Source organism: Entelurus aequoreus, linkage group LG14 (assembly GCF_033978785.1).
Source record: "Entelurus aequoreus isolate RoL-2023_Sb linkage group LG14, RoL_Eaeq_v1.1, whole genome shotgun sequence".
NCBI classification, from domain to species: Eukaryota; Metazoa; Chordata; class Actinopteri; order Syngnathiformes; family Syngnathidae; genus Entelurus; species Entelurus aequoreus.
The window spans coordinates 33815188-33832317 of NC_084744.1; the positions used below are offsets into that span (position 1 = coordinate 33815188).

The 17130-nt window shown below is 29.0% G+C and overlaps 1 protein-coding gene across 3 annotated transcripts in view; it reads right to left on the reverse strand.

Moving 5' to 3' along the window:
- LOC133664784 (sickle tail protein homolog) overlaps window positions 1-7754 on the reverse strand; it is a 118109-nt gene extending 110355 nt beyond the window's left edge. The window contains exons 1-6 of one of the 3 annotated variants that reach the window (XR_009828626.1): window positions 7551-7754; window positions 7114-7301; window positions 6685-6862; window positions 6322-6405; window positions 6016-6064; window positions 5853-5931 (exon numbers count right to left, since the gene is read on the reverse strand). The gene's annotated coding sequence lies outside the window, so the exon portion shown is untranslated. Of the gene's footprint in view, window positions 1-5852; window positions 5932-6015; window positions 6406-6684; window positions 6863-7113; window positions 7302-7550 lie in introns of those variants that run through there. The other 2 variants (XR_009828625.1, XR_009828627.1) reach the window with 2 other exon arrangements.
- Between the last annotated feature and the right edge of the window lie 9376 nt (window positions 7755-17130).

Here is a 17130-nt window from a genome sequence, read left to right on the forward strand (position 1 = left end):
ATATATTACATGTACAATGATGTGTATATCATATTTAACATGTACAATGATGTGTATATCATATTTAACATCATATATTACATGTACAATGATGTGTATATCATATTTAACATGTACAATGATGTGTATATCATATTTAACATCATATATTACATGTACAATGATGTGTATATCATATTTAACATCATATATTACATGTACAATGATGTGTATATCATATTCAACATGTACAATGATGTGTATATCATATTTAACATATATTACATGTACAATGAAGTGTATATCCTATTTAACATGTACAATGTGTATATCATATTTAACATCATATATTACATGTACAATGATGTGTATATCATATTTAACATCATATATTACATGTACAATGATGTGTATAACATATTTAACATGTACACTGATGTGTATATCATATTTAACATCATATATTACATGTACCATGATGTGTATATCATATTTAACATCATATATTACATGTACAATGATGTGTATATCATATTTAACATCATATATTACATGTACCATGATGTGTATATCATATTTAACATCATATATTACATGTACAATGATGTGTATATCATATTTAACATCATATATTACATGTACAATGATGTGTATATCATATTCAACATGTACAATGATGTGTATATCATATTTAACATATATTACATGTACAATGAAGTGTATATCATATTTAACATGTACAATGTGTATATCATATTTAAAATCATATATTACATGTACAATGATGTGTATATCATATTTAACATCATATATTACATGTACAATGATGTGTATAACATATTGAACATGTACACTGATGTGTATATCATATTCAACATCATATATTACATGTACAATGATGTGTATATCATATTTAACATGTACAATGATGTGTATATCATATTTAACATCATATATTACATGTACAATGATGTGTATATCATATTTAACATCATATATTACATGTACAATGAAGTGTATATCATATTTAACATGTACAATGTGTATATCATATTTAACATCATATATTACATGTACAATTATGTGTATATCATATTTAACATCATATATTACATGTACAATGATGTGTATATCATATTTAACATCATATATTACATGTACAATGATGTGTATATCATATTTAACATCATATATTACATGTACAATGATGTGTATATCATATTTAACATGTACAATGATGTGTATATCATATTTAACATCATATATTACATGTACAATGATGTGTATATCATATTTAACATCATATATTACATGTACAATGATGTGTATATCATATTTAACATCATATATTACATGTACAATGATGTGTATATTATATTTAACATCATATATTACATGTACAATGATGTGTGTATCATATTCAACATGTACAATGATGTGTATATCATATTTAACATCATATATTACATGTACAATGATGTGTATATCATATTTAACATGTACAATGATGTGTATATCATATTTAACATCATATATTACATGTACAATGATGTGTGTATCATATTCAACATGTACAATGATGTGTATATCATATTTAACATCATATATTACATGTACAATGATGTGTATATCATATTTAACATGTACAATGATGTGTATATCATATTTAACATCATACATTACATGTACAATGATGTGTATATCATATTTAACATCATATATTACATGTACAATGATGTGTATATCATATTTAACATGTACAATGATGTGTACCATATTTAACATCATATATTACATGTACAATGAAGTGTATATCATATTTAACATGTACAATGATGTGTATATCATATTTAACATCATATATTACATGTACAATGATGTGTATATCATATTTAACATCATATATTACATGTACAATGATGTGTATATCATATTTAACATCATATATTACATGTACAATAATGTGTATATCATATTTAACATGTACAATGATGTGTATATCATATTTAACATCATATATTACATGTACAATGATGTGTATATCATATTTAACATGTACAATGATGTGTATATCATACTTAACATCATATATTACATGTACAATAATGTGTATATCATATTTAACATGTACAATGATGTGTATATCATATTTAACATCATATATTACATGTACAATGATGTGTATATCATATTTAACATCATATATTACATGTACAATGATGTGTATATCATATTTAACATCATATATTACATGTACAATAATGTGTATATCATATTTAACATGTACAATGATGTGTATATCATATTTAACATCATATATTACATGTACAATGATGTGTATATCATATTTAACATGTACAATGATGTGTATATCATATTTAACATAATATATTACATGTACAATGATGTGTATATCATATTTAACATGTACAATGTGTATATCGTATTTAACATCATATATTACATGTACAATGATGTGTATATCATATTTAACATGTACAATGTGTATATCATATTTAACATCATATATTACATGTACAATGATGTGTATATCATATTTAACATCATATATTACATGTACAATGATGTGTATATCATATTTAACATCATATATTACATGTACAATGATGTGTATATCATATTTAACATGTAAAATGATGTGTATATCATATATAACATCATATATTACATGTACAATGATGTGTATATCATATTTAACATGTACAATGATGTGTATATCATATTTAACATCATATATTACATGTACAATGATGTGTATATCATATTTAACATCATATATTACATGTACAATGATGTGTATATCATATTTAACATCATATATTACATGTACAATAATGTGTATATCATATTTAACATGTACAATGATGTGTATATCATATTTAACATCATATATTACATGTACAATGATGTGTATATCATATTTAACATGTACAATGATGTGTATATCATATTTAACATCATATATTACATGTACAATGATGTGTATATCATATTTAACATGTACAATGATGTGTATATCATATTTAACATCATATATTACATGTACAATGATGTGTATATCATATTTAACATGTACAATTATGTGTATATCATATTTAACATCATATATTACATGTACAATGATGTGTATATCATATTTAACATCATATATTACATGTGCAATAATGTGTATATCATATTTAACATGTACAATGATGTGTATATCATATTTAACATCATATATTACATGTACAATGATGTGTATATCATATTTAACATCATATATTACATGTACAATGATGTGTATATCATATTTAACATCATATATTACATGTACAATGATGTGTATATCATATTTAACATGTACAATGATGTGTATATCATATTTAACATCATATATTACATGTACAATAATGTGTATATCATATTTAACATCATATATTACATGTACAATAATGTGTATATCATATTTAACATGTACAATGATGTGTATATCATATTTGACATCATATATTACATGTACAATGATGTGTATATCATATTTAACATCATATATTACATGTACAATGATGTGTATATCATATTTAACATCATATATTACATGTACAATGATGTGTATATCATATTTAACATGTACAATGATGTGTATATCATATTTAACATCATATATTACATGTACAATGATGTGTATATCATATTTAACATCATATATTACATGTACAATAATGTGTATATCATATTTAACATGTACAATGATGTGTATATCATATTTAACATCATATATTACATGTACAATGATGTGTATATCATATTTAACATCATATATTACATGTACAATGATGTGTATATCATATTTAACATCATATATTACATGTACAATGATGTGTATATCATATTTAACATCATATATTACATGTACAATGATGTGTATATCATATTTAACATCATATATTACATGTACAATGATGTGTATATCATATTTAACATCATATATTACATGTACAATGATGTGTAAATCATATTTAACATGTACAATGATGTGTATATCATATTTAACATCATATTTAACATGTACAATGATGTGTATATCATATTTAACATCATATATTACATGTACAATGATGTGTATATCATATTTAACATCATATATTACATGTACAATGATGTGTATATCATATTTAACATCATATATTACATGTACAATGATGTGTATATCATATTTAACATCATATATTACATGTACAATAATGTGTATATCATATTTAACATGTACAATGATGTGTATATCATATTTAACATCATATATTACATGTACAATGATGTGTATGTACTAGGGTTGTACTGTATACTGGTACTAGTATATACATTATATATATATACTAGTATTCAGTACTATACCGCCTCTGAAAAGCACCGGTCCCTGCCCCCCCCCCTTTTTTTTTTTAACGGGCATGACGGCGCGTCGTCACGTGGTGACATTGCTGGTTTTAGGAGCAGAGGAGCATGTTCGGCAGTGCACACACACAGAGTACTTACAAGCAGACACAGTGTGTAGACAGAAAAGGGAGAACGGACGCGTTTTGGTGTAAAAAGTAAAGATAAAGGTACCAATGGTGACAAATAAAGTACGTTTCTTACAAGTGTCATTATCACTGGAAGATGAGGAATAGCTAAACATGCTTCACTACACACCGTAGGAGGATACAATAGCTCACCGCCGTCACAATGTAAACAAACGCCATGGGTGGATCTACACCTGACATCCACTGTAATGATACCAAGTACAGGAGCGTATCAAGTCCATACTACTATGATTACATCCATATTTTTTATGGTCACAAATTTTTTTTTCCTTTTAAAAAAAATCCATAATATCTTTATAAATGAGGACTTTGAATATGACCAATGTAACTACTTGGTATCGGATCGATACCTAAATGTGTGGTATCATCCAAAACGAATGTAAAGTATCAAAGAAGAGAAGAATAAGTGATTAGTACATTCTAACAGAAGTGTAGATAGAACATGTTCAAACAGAAAATAAGCAGATATTAACAGTAAATGAACAAGTGGATTAATAATCCATTTTTTTTTACAGTTTGTCCCTCATAATGTGTACAAAATAATAGGTGTATAAATGACACAATATGTTACTGCATACGACTAATTAGGAGTCTTTGTTTGTTTACTTACTACTAAAAGACAAGTTGTCTAGTATGTTCACTATTCTATTGAAGGACTAAATGACAATAATAAACATATGTTTCATGTACACTAAGATTTTTTGTTCAAATAAAGCCAATATTGACATTTTTTTGTGGTCTCCTTTATTTAGAAAAGTACAGAAACACATCTTGCTACCGGTACCAAAATATTAGTACCGGGACAACCCCAGTATGCACCATTAAAAAATCAATATATTAATAGTTTAAAGATGTGTATGTATAATTTAAAATCAAAATACTTACATATTACACGTAGAATGATGTGTATATCGTTTTTGATTGATGGTTGAAACTTGTATTAGTAGATTGCACAGTACAGTACATATTCCGTACAATTGGCCACTAAATGGTAACACCCCAATAAGTTTTTCATCTTGTTTAAGTCGGGGTCCATGTAATCAATTCATGGTATTAACGATTATTTATTTTGTTGTTTTACTTTTTTAGCTGTATGTAGAAGTGGCTGGTTGCATCAGCTCTGCTCTTTTAATGTCCTTTGTTTTCTTCTTACACACATGTTTATGTGTGCTATGGCTATGAGGTTTTTTCTCTCTCTCCCCCTCTCTCTATTGGCCTCAGTCTGGACCCCCTCTACAGGGGCCCAGGCTTAGACTGAATATATATATATTCTTTATCCCCAGTGTTTACCTGTGTCTCACCGGAAGTTGGCAGACCCGTCAGCGATCCTGTTCCGTCTCCCTGCAATGTTTGATCCTGTTCTGTCTCCCTGCAATGTTTGAATGGGATTGTGTTAAAAATCTTCATTTCCCCATTAATAAAGTACTTCTGATTAAAACCTGAGCACACTTACGTTGAGGAGAAAGTTGCGTCAATCGTCCGTTGCCGTTAAACTTCATGTTCTGTCGTTAAAAAAAGTTTAAAACGTGGGACAGTATTGCAAGTTGTACAATATAAACAATGTACCATATTGTAATTTAAGGGACATATAATTTAAATAAATGATATATTTTTAACAATTAACATCACTTACAGCGTTAATTCATGATTGATCTGACTCTTAAAGCGCATTTAGAAGCTTAAAATCGACATTTGATATTCAAACGTCAATCAACTTTTGACAGAACCACCTCACTTCCTGTATAATTTGGCGCCTTACACAAACAGCCAATCAGGCGAGGTCTTCTTCCCGCTCTCTGTGTTGATTGGAGCGCGGCATCACAGCACTCCTCGCTGCGATTGGCTGCCAGAAACAATACTAAAAATAACGTCGCCGTTGTTCGAAAATGTATCCAAGTTAAAAAATACAGGGAAAAAAAAACACATTAATTATAATACACAACTGAAGAAGGAGTTAAACGTTCATGTTTTGCCGTTAAATACAGTTTAAAACGTGAGACAGTATTGCAAGTACAACATAAACAATAAACAATGTACCATTGTGCAGCCTATATAGTTGAACTAAATGATAATTGTTTAATAATTGCCATTACTTACAGCGTTATGAAATAACTGATCTTACCCTTTAGAACCATAAAATCTAAATGCGACATTCAAGCGTCAATCAACTTTTGACGGACGATCCATCCCACTTCCTGTTTAAATTGGCGCCTCACACAACCAGCCAATCAGGCGAGGTCTTCTTGCCGCTCTCTGCGTTGATTGGAGCGCGGCATCACAGCACTCCCCGCTGCGATTGTCTGCCAGAAAACAACACGAAAAGTAACGTCGCCGTTTGCTCGAAAATGTATACAAGTTAAAAAAAAATACATTAATTATAATACACAACTGAAGAAGGCGTTAAACGTCCTTCGGTGTTAAAATGTATGTTCTGCCGTTAAATAAAGTTTAAAACGTGAGACAGTATTGCAAGTTGCACATCATAAACAATGTACCATATCGTATATAGTTGAAATAAATGATACAGTTTTTAACAATTAACATCACTTACAGCGTTAATTCATGATCGATCTGACTCTTGAAGCGCATTTAGAAGCTTAAAATCTACATTTGACGGACGATCCATCTCACTTCCTGTTTACATTGGCGCCTCACACAAACAGCCAATCAGGCGAGGTCTTCTTGCCGCTCTCTGCGTTGATTGGAGCGCGGCATCACAGCACTCCCCGCTGCGGTTGGCTGCCAGAAAACAAGACGAAAAGTAACGTCGCCGTTTGCTCGAAAATGTATACAAGTTAAAAAAATACATTAATTATAATACACAACTGAAGAAGGCGTTAAACGTCCTTCGGTGTTAAAATGTATGTTCTGCCGTTAAATAAAGTTTAAAACGTGAGACAGTATTGCAAGTTGCACATCATAAACAATGTACCATATCGTATATAGTTGAAATAAATGATACAGTTTTTAACAATTAACATCACTTACAGCGTTAATTCATGATTGATCTGACTCTTGAAGCGCATTTAGAAGCTTAAAATCGTCATTTGATATTCAAGCGTCAATCAACTTTGGACAGATCCATCTCACTTCCTGTTTACATTGGCGCCTCACACAAACAGCCAATCAGGCGAGGTCTTCTTGCCGCTCTCTGCGTTGATTGGAGCGCGGCATCACAGCACTCCCCGCTGCGATTGGCTGCCAGAAAACAACACGAAAAGTAACGTCGCCGTTTGCTCGAAAATGTATACAAGTTAAAAAAAATACATTAATTATAATACACAACTGAAGAAGGCGTTAAACCTCCTTTGGTGTTAAAATGTATGTTCTGCCGTTAAATAAAGTTTAAAACGTGAGACAGTATTGCAAGTTGCACAATATAAACAATGTACCATGTCATATATAGTTGAAATAAATGATACAGTTTTTAACAATTAACATCACTTACAGCGTTAATTCATGATCGATCTGACTCTTGAAGCGCATTTAGAATCTTAAAATCGTCATTTGATATTCAAGCGTCAATCAACTTTGGACAGATCTCACATCTCTCTACATCCCTCTCACAATTGTTTAAAAAGCTCATACTGGAAACTCAATAGTTCAGTTTTATGTCATGAAGCAGTTAAAATAAAGATTAAAGATCTAATAGAATTGTTTTTTAATAAAGCCAAAACCCAAAACAATTATGGTAGTAATTGGGAACTCTTTAAATATGAGGTAGGTAAATTTATTAGAAAATATTGCAGTAATCTAGCTAAGAATAAGCGTTCTGAGGAAGAAAATGTGATTTTTATATAGCGGTATAGCTCGGTTGGTAGAGCGGCCGTGCCAGCAACTTGAGGGTTGCAGGTTCGATCCCCGCTTCCGCCATCCTAGTCACTGCCGCTGTGTCCTTGGGCAAGACACTTTACCCACCTGCTCTCAGTGCCACCCACACTGGTTTAAATGTAACTTAGATATTGGGTTTCACTATGTAAAGCGCTTTGAGTCACTTGAGAAAAAGCGCTATATAAATGTAATTCACTTCACTTCACTTCACTTTCCATCATTACTGCATTATCCTCTTTATGTCCAGATAATATGTCAGCAGAAGAAAAAGAAAGTCTCTTAGAAAACCAAAATAAATTAGACAAAATGTATCAATCGAAAGCAGAAGGAGCCTTTGTAAGATCTAGAAAACAATGGCTGGAGGAAGGTGAACAAAATTCTGCGTATTTCTTTCGTTTAGAAAAATCGCAGGCTCAAAACAACACCATTGATCAACTGAAAATAAACGATTTGATTTGCAATGATGCAAAACAGATTGCAAATTATTGTTCTCAATTTTACAAAAAATTATACAATAGTCAATACTGTGAAAGTGATGCTATTTCGTTTATGGATGCCTTAACTGAAACTAAGTCAATCAGTACAGCTGACCAAGTATTCTGTGACCGTCCAATCTGTCTCAAGGAAGTAGTGGAATCAATTAATAGTTTAAAAAATAACAAATCTCCTGGGGTGGATGGTATTACATCTGAATTCTATAAAATATTTTCAAAGGAGCTAGCTCCTTTCTTACTAGAAGTGTTTTGTGAAAGTATTGATACAGGTGCCCTTCCTCCAACTTTAACACAAGGCCTCATTACCCTTATACCCAAACCAAACAAAGATTTACTGATTATTGATAATTGGCGTCCAATTAGCCTCCTAAACAATGAGTATAAGATTGTAGCTATTATTTTTGCTAAACGTTTAAAATTGGTTCTGGATGACATAATTGATGAGACACAGTCAGGATTTATGAGAGGGAGACACATTTCGAATAATATCAGGCTTGTACTTGACATACTGGATTACCCAGAGGTCATTAATGATGAAGGCTTCCTGCTTTTCCTGGACTTCTACAAAGCTTTTGACTCGATCGAACATGAATTTATCTTCCGGACACTTGACAAATTTGGCTTCGGCAATTTTTTCCGCAAAACAATCAAGACTTTGTACTGCAATGGCAATAGTTCAATAAAGCTAAAATCTGGTACATCCCCAAGATTCGAATTAAAACGTGGGATACGGCAAGGTTGTCCTATTTCTCCATATTTATTTTTGTTAGCCACCCAATTGCTATCGGTTCATATAAAATCTAGCTGTTTAAAGGGGATCTCTATATTAGACAGAGAAATAACTATCAGCCAACTGGCTGATGACACAACACTCTTTTTGAAGGACTCTTCTCAAATTCCTCTTGCCTTGGATGTGATTCATGTTTTTTCCTTGGCTTCTGGTCTCCGTCTGAATGTGAATAAGTGTGAACTAATGGCTGTGAAGAGATGTGAAATGATGTCTATATGTCAAATTCCAGTTAAGGATAGTATTAATTACCTAGGAATACTTATCACTAAAAATCAGAGTTCTAGATCGGTCTTGAACTTTAATCCAATTGTAGAAAAAACTAAGAAAAGATTTAACCAATGGCTACAGAGAGATTTATCCTTAAAAGGCAGAACCTTGCTTTCCAAAGCAGAAGGTATCTCCAGGCTTACGTATGCGGCTATTTCTTTAGATGTTAACCAAAAAATATGTAAAACTATTGACAAAATACTTGTTGACTTTGTTTGGAAAAACAAAATTCATTATATTAAGAAATCTGTTATAATGAACAATTATAATCAGGGTGGTCTAAACTTTCTGGATTTCACGACACTAAACAACACCTTCAAGATTAATTGGATAAGACACTATTTGAAAGACCCTACCTCAATTTGGAACTTCATTTCTCATCATGTATTTTCTAACCTGGGAGGCCTAAAATTTTTGCTATTGTGTAACTACAGCATTGATAGGATTCCTGTTGCTCTTTCAAACTTCCACAAACAAGCCCTTCTGGCATGGTCTCTTATATACAAGCACAATTTCTCACCTACCAAATACTTCATTTGGAACAATAAAGATATATGTTGCAAAAGGAAATCTCTTTTCCTCAACAATTGGTTCAACAATGATATTATTTTAGTGAGTCAGCTTTTCAATAAGGAAGGTCAACTTTTTAATTACCAAGAATTTCTCAACCACTTTAAGGTCCCTGTAACTCCCAAACAATTTGCCATTGTATTTGATGCCATTCCAACGGGTGTTATGTTGTACAGGGCTTACTCATCTCCTCTTTCTGCTGTAAAAATTGTGAATGATCCACTTGACACTCCTGTGGGGAAACTTTGCTTTGATCAGAAAAATAACAGAAAAATCCGCAGCTTATTCCAAAATGATTGTGTGTCTGTCTCCTATGTAATTGCGCTCTGGAATAATATTGTGAATGACTTCTGCTGGGTCAAAACATGGTCCCTTCCTAACAGGTATTTACTTACCAACAAAGTCAAAGAGATATCTTTTAAAATCATTCATCGTTATTACCCTGTAAAGACTGTGATGGTTAGATACAAGAAGGACATTGATGTTACCTGCACCTTATGTAACATGCATCCAGAGACTGTTTACCACCTGTTTTGGACTTGTGAAAGCACTCGATCACTGTGGCAGGGCATCTGTCGCTTCATCCTGGACAATATTCATGACAAATTTGTGCTTTGTTTTAAAGATGTGATATTTGGTTTTACACTATATGAACAAAAATTTGAAAAGGAATTTTACCTTTGCAACCTCATTATACTATTGGCTAAGTTTTATATTCATAAATGTAAGTTTCTCAATACCCGACCTGTCTTTTGTGCCTTTAAAAAAGAGTTAGAACTGTACATTAAGACACTCTCTACCTCTAGCAACCAGAAAGCTGTGAAGACGATTATGCTGTGTTCCAAATTTGAGTTGTTTACTGAAATTGAGTGAGCCTATGGCTTTGCACTTTGTTTATATTATATATATGTTTTTTTGCATTCTATTTTAGTTACTTTGAATTTATAACCCCCTGGCGCTGCTTTGTATTCTTTTTGTACTGTTTTGTACTACTTTTGTACTTATTTGATTGTTGAAATGTTGAAATGTATAAATAAAACTTTACAAAAAACAAAAAAAAAACTTTGGACAGATCCACCTCACTTCCTGTTTACATTGGCGCCTCACACAAACAGCCAATCAGGCGAGGTCTTCTTGCCGCTCTCTGCGTTGATTGGAGCGCGGCAACCCAGCACTCCCCGCTGCGATTGGCTGCCGAACAATAACAGAAAAAGTAACGTCGCCGTTTGCTCGAAAATGTATACAAGTTAAAAAATACATTAATTATAATACACAACTGAAGAAGGCGTTTAACCTCCTTTGGTGTTAAAATGTATGTTCTGCCGTTAAATACAGTTTAAAACGTGAGACAGTATTGCAAGTTGCACAATATAAACAATGTACCATGTCATATATAGTTGAAATAAATGATACAGTTTTTAACAATTAACATCACTTAAAGCGTTAATTCATGATCGATCTGACTCTTGAAGCGCATTTAGAAGCTTAAAATCGTCATTTGATATTCAAGCGTCAATCAACTTTGGACAGATCCATCTCACTTCCTGTTTACATTGGCGCCTCACACAAACAGCCAATCAGGCGAGTTCTTCTTGCCGCTCTCTGCGTTGATTGGAGCGCGGCTTCACAGCACTCCCCGCTGCGATTGGCTGCCGAACAATAACAGAAAAAGTAACGTCGCCGTTTGCTCGAAAATGTATACAAGTTAAAAAATACATTAATTATAATACACAACTGAAGAAGGCGTTTAACCTCCTTTGGTGTTAAAATGTATGTTCTGCCGTTAAATACAGTTTAAAACGTGAGACAGTATTGCAAGTTGCACAATATAAACAATGTACCATGTCATATATAGTTGAAATAAATGATACAGTTTTTAACAATTAACATCACTTAAAGCGTTAATTCATGATCGATCTGACTCTTGAAGCGCATTTAGAAGCTTAAAATCGTCATTTGATATTCAAGCGTCAATCAACTTTGGACAGATCCATCTCACTTCCTGTTTACATTGGCGCCTCACACAAACAGCCAATCAGGCGAGGTCTTCTTGCCGCTCTCTGCGTTGATTGGAGCGCGGCTTCACAGCACTCCCCGCTGCGATTGGCTGCCGAACAATAACAGAAAAAGTAACGTCGCCATGGCGACGCCGGCTAGAAAATGTATCCAAGTTCGAAAATACCGTTAAAAAAAACGCATTAATTTTCATACACAACTGAAAAATTAGTTATTTTTTTCGTCGTTCAGCCTTCATTTACGGCCACACTGATCTAACCCCTCCTCCTCACATGTGACGTCACAACTGTCGTTCACCACAGATGGTCTTTGTTGTCAGTCCCCCCCCCCTCCAAAAACCATGCATAATAATTTCACGCACTAAATAAAGACGTCGAACTGCAATGAGGGCAGAAGGCGACACTGATGCTCCTTTAATATGTTTGTAGAATGCATAATATATTCTTGTATCCGCCAAATTTACTCCAGTTTAACCACTTTTCAGGGAATATATTATTATTATTATAAACTATTCATTATTGCTCGCGGAGGTGTGTGTATAATCATTCGCCACTAGAGGGGAGTAGAACCAAACAAAAGGCAAGTGACGTTTTTGTGTTTCAAACAATCGATTAATCACATTTAGTTGTTTTTTTTAAAGAAATTTTCGAAGTGCTTTACACCAAAAAAGAGAAAGATGACAAAAAAACACATTTTAAAATATATTTAAAAACAAAGAAATTAATAATATATTAATTAATAAATACAAATATAACATTGAGATAATAATATGTTATTGTGTTATTTTATGCTTAATTTTGTACTTTTGTATTTTGTACTCTTCATTTGTTTTGTATTTATCTCTTTGATTTGATTTTAATATGTAATGTTTGACCACTTTTTAAAAATCCATTTTCAATGGATTGTTGTTTAAAGCCAAATCCTGGATGTAAGACAGGACAAGTTGAACATAAAACATACTAATATTTGTGGTAAAATATGCTTCATGTTACAGCACACGCAGTCTGTGGTACATTCTTCACGATACCCCACATTTTTTTTAGTGTAAATGTACTTTGATTTGTAGTAAAAGTGATATTATTTTAATATTTTATTTATTGTTTTTATTGTTTGTAATATTCATCTAAAACAACCAAAAAGTGACATGCATTTTTATTTATGTATTTGTATACATTTTTTTAATTATTATTTAGTATTTGTAATATTTATTTATTAAAAAGGAGAAAAGGTAATTTTTTGAGTCAATAATTATCTTTTTTTTTGGCGACAAAAAGACTTTTCGTAACATTTTTTTTGCTAACATTAGCAATGTTTTGCGAGCTTGTTTTCTAAATGTAGTAAGAAACTGTAATATTTGACACACTTTTAAAGTATTACACTCGCGTGGTCGCGTGGTCGTTTCAGCTCGTTTAGCTTTGTGAGGAGCAGTAATGGTAAATGTATAAATAATAAAAAAATAGAATAAATAAATAAATAAATAAAATACAATATATATATATATATATATATATATACATATATATATATATATATATATATATATATATATATATATATATATATATATATATATATATATATATATATATATATATATATATATATATATAAAAATAATAAAAAAATAGAATAAATAAATAAAATACAAATAAAAAATTTAACTATATATATATATATATATATATATATATATATATATATATAAATAATAAAAAAATAGAATAAATAAATAAATAAATAAAATACAAATAAAATTAAAAAAAAAAAAAATATATATATATATATATATATATATATATATATTATTATTTATATTTATTATATATATATGTAATATTTTTTGGTGGAAATATTCAAAATTGTGTGTTTTTGCCATACAAAACAAGTTTTTTTTGGTAAAAAAAGGGCATAAAACAAATAAAAAGAACCTAATAAAAAGGATTGATCGACGGACAGAGCTGGAGTTGATCTAAAAATGTCTTTGTTGAAAGTTATTTAAAAAAAAGTAAAGTAATTGGAACCTTAAATAAGCCAATAATTTATAACAACATAGATTTTACTTCATTACTATTTTCGAGTAATTATGAAAATAAATGAATAAAATCTATGCATGGCAGCTTTGTCTTATTCCAGTCAACATTTTGGACACCTGTAGTTTAGACAATGATTACTGTCATACCTAAACTCAACACTAGGTGTCAGTGTACTCAAGAGTCACAAAGGGAAATTGCAACAGGTTTGTTCCGCTATATATATATATATATATATATATATATATATATATATATATATATATATATATATATATATATATATATATATATATATATATATATATATATATATATATATATATATATATATATATATATATATATATATATATATATATATATATATATATATATATATATACATGTTTTGAAGCTAATTTGGACTTTAGCCTCTCAAGCAAGTGCCTAGAAGGCAGCAAGTTCAACTCCGGGCCAGGGGCTCACAAGATGCATTCAACATTTCTGTGGGAATTCTATTATCAATACAATTAATGCAATTCTATTGAAATGAACTCAAATCACAAATTGCTTGAATGTTATTGAAAAATTGCGAGCTTTGCAGCAACTTTCTGAACAAGCTGCTGCAACAAGCATAACAAACACAACAATGTAAAACAATAAAAATACAGAAATGATTGAATCAAAAATGTGATTTTTTTTTACCTTCAATAAATACCACAACACTTTCTCGGTGGTCTATTATAATACAATAATAATATTGTATTATTAGTGTTTTTTATTTTTATAGAATTAATATTTTATTATCATTGTATTATTATTGTATGATTATGTTCTAATTTTTGTATTAATATATATATATATATATATATATATATATATATATATATATATATATATATATATATATATATATATATATATATATATATATATATATATATATATAAAATGGATGGATGGATGGATGGATATATATATATATATACATATATATATATATATATATATATATATATATATATATATATATATATATATATATATATATATATATGGTCTATCATTATTGTATTAATCTTGTATTATTATTGTTTTAATATTGTACTTTTATTGTTTTAATATTGTATTATTATTGTATTACTATTATTGTATTACTATTACATTATTATTTTTTTTAATATTGCATTTTTATTGTATTATCATTGTATTAATATTATATTATTATTGTTTTATTGTATTTTCATTGCATTATTATTGTGTTAACATTATATTATTATTGTTGTAAGATTGTATTATTATTGTATGAATATTTTATTATCATTGTGTTAGTATTGTGTTATTATTGTATGATTATGTTATTATTTTGTATTGATATTGTATTAATATTGTATTACTATTCTATTATGATTGTATTAATAGTTTATTATTATTGTATTAATCTTGTATTATTATTGTTTCAATATTGTACTATTATTGTTTTAATATTGTATTGTTATTTTATTACTATTATATTATTATTGTTTTAATATTGCATTTCTATTGTGTTAATATTTTATTATCATTGTATTATTATTGTGTGATTATGTTATTATTTTTGTATTAATATCATATTATTATTGTATTACTATTCTATTATGATTGTAGTAATAGCCTATTATTATTGTATTAATCTTGTATTATTATTGTTTTAATATTGTACAATTTTTGTTTTAATATTGTATTTTTATTGTATTAATATTTTATTATCATTGTATTAATATTGTATTATTATTGTATGATTATGTTATTATGTTTGTATTAATATTGTATTATTATTGTATTACTTTTCTATTATGATTGTATTAATCTTGTATAATTATTGTTTTAATATTATACTATTATTGTTTTAATATTGTATTATTATTGTATTACTATTATATTATTATTGTTTTAATATTGTATTTTTATTGTATTAATATTTTATTATCACCATATTAATATTGTATTATTATTGTATGATTATGTTATTATTTTTGTATTAATATTGCATTAGTATTGTATTACTATTAAATTATAATTGTATTAATAGTCTATTATTATTGTATTAATCTTGTACTATTATTATTGTTTTAATATTTTACTATGGTATTATTATTGTATTTCTATTATATTATTATTGTTTTAATATTGTATTTTTATTGTATTCATATTTTATTATCATTTTATTATTATTTTATGATTATGTTATTATTTTTGTATTAATATTGCATTATTATTGTATTACTATTCAATTATTATTGTATTAATAGTCTATTATTATTGTATTAATCTTGTATTATTATTGTTTTAATATTGTACTATTTTTGTTTTAATATTGTATTTCAATCAATCAATGTTTATTTATATAGCCCTAAATCACAAGTGTCTCAAAGGGCTGTACAAGCCACAACGACATCCTCGGTACAGAGCCCACATACGGGCAAGGAAAAACTCACCCCAGTGGGACGTCGGTGAATGACTATGAGAAACTTTGGAGAGGACCGCATATGTGGGTAACCCCCGCCCTCTAGGGGAGACCGAAAGCAACGGATGTCGAGTGGGTCTAA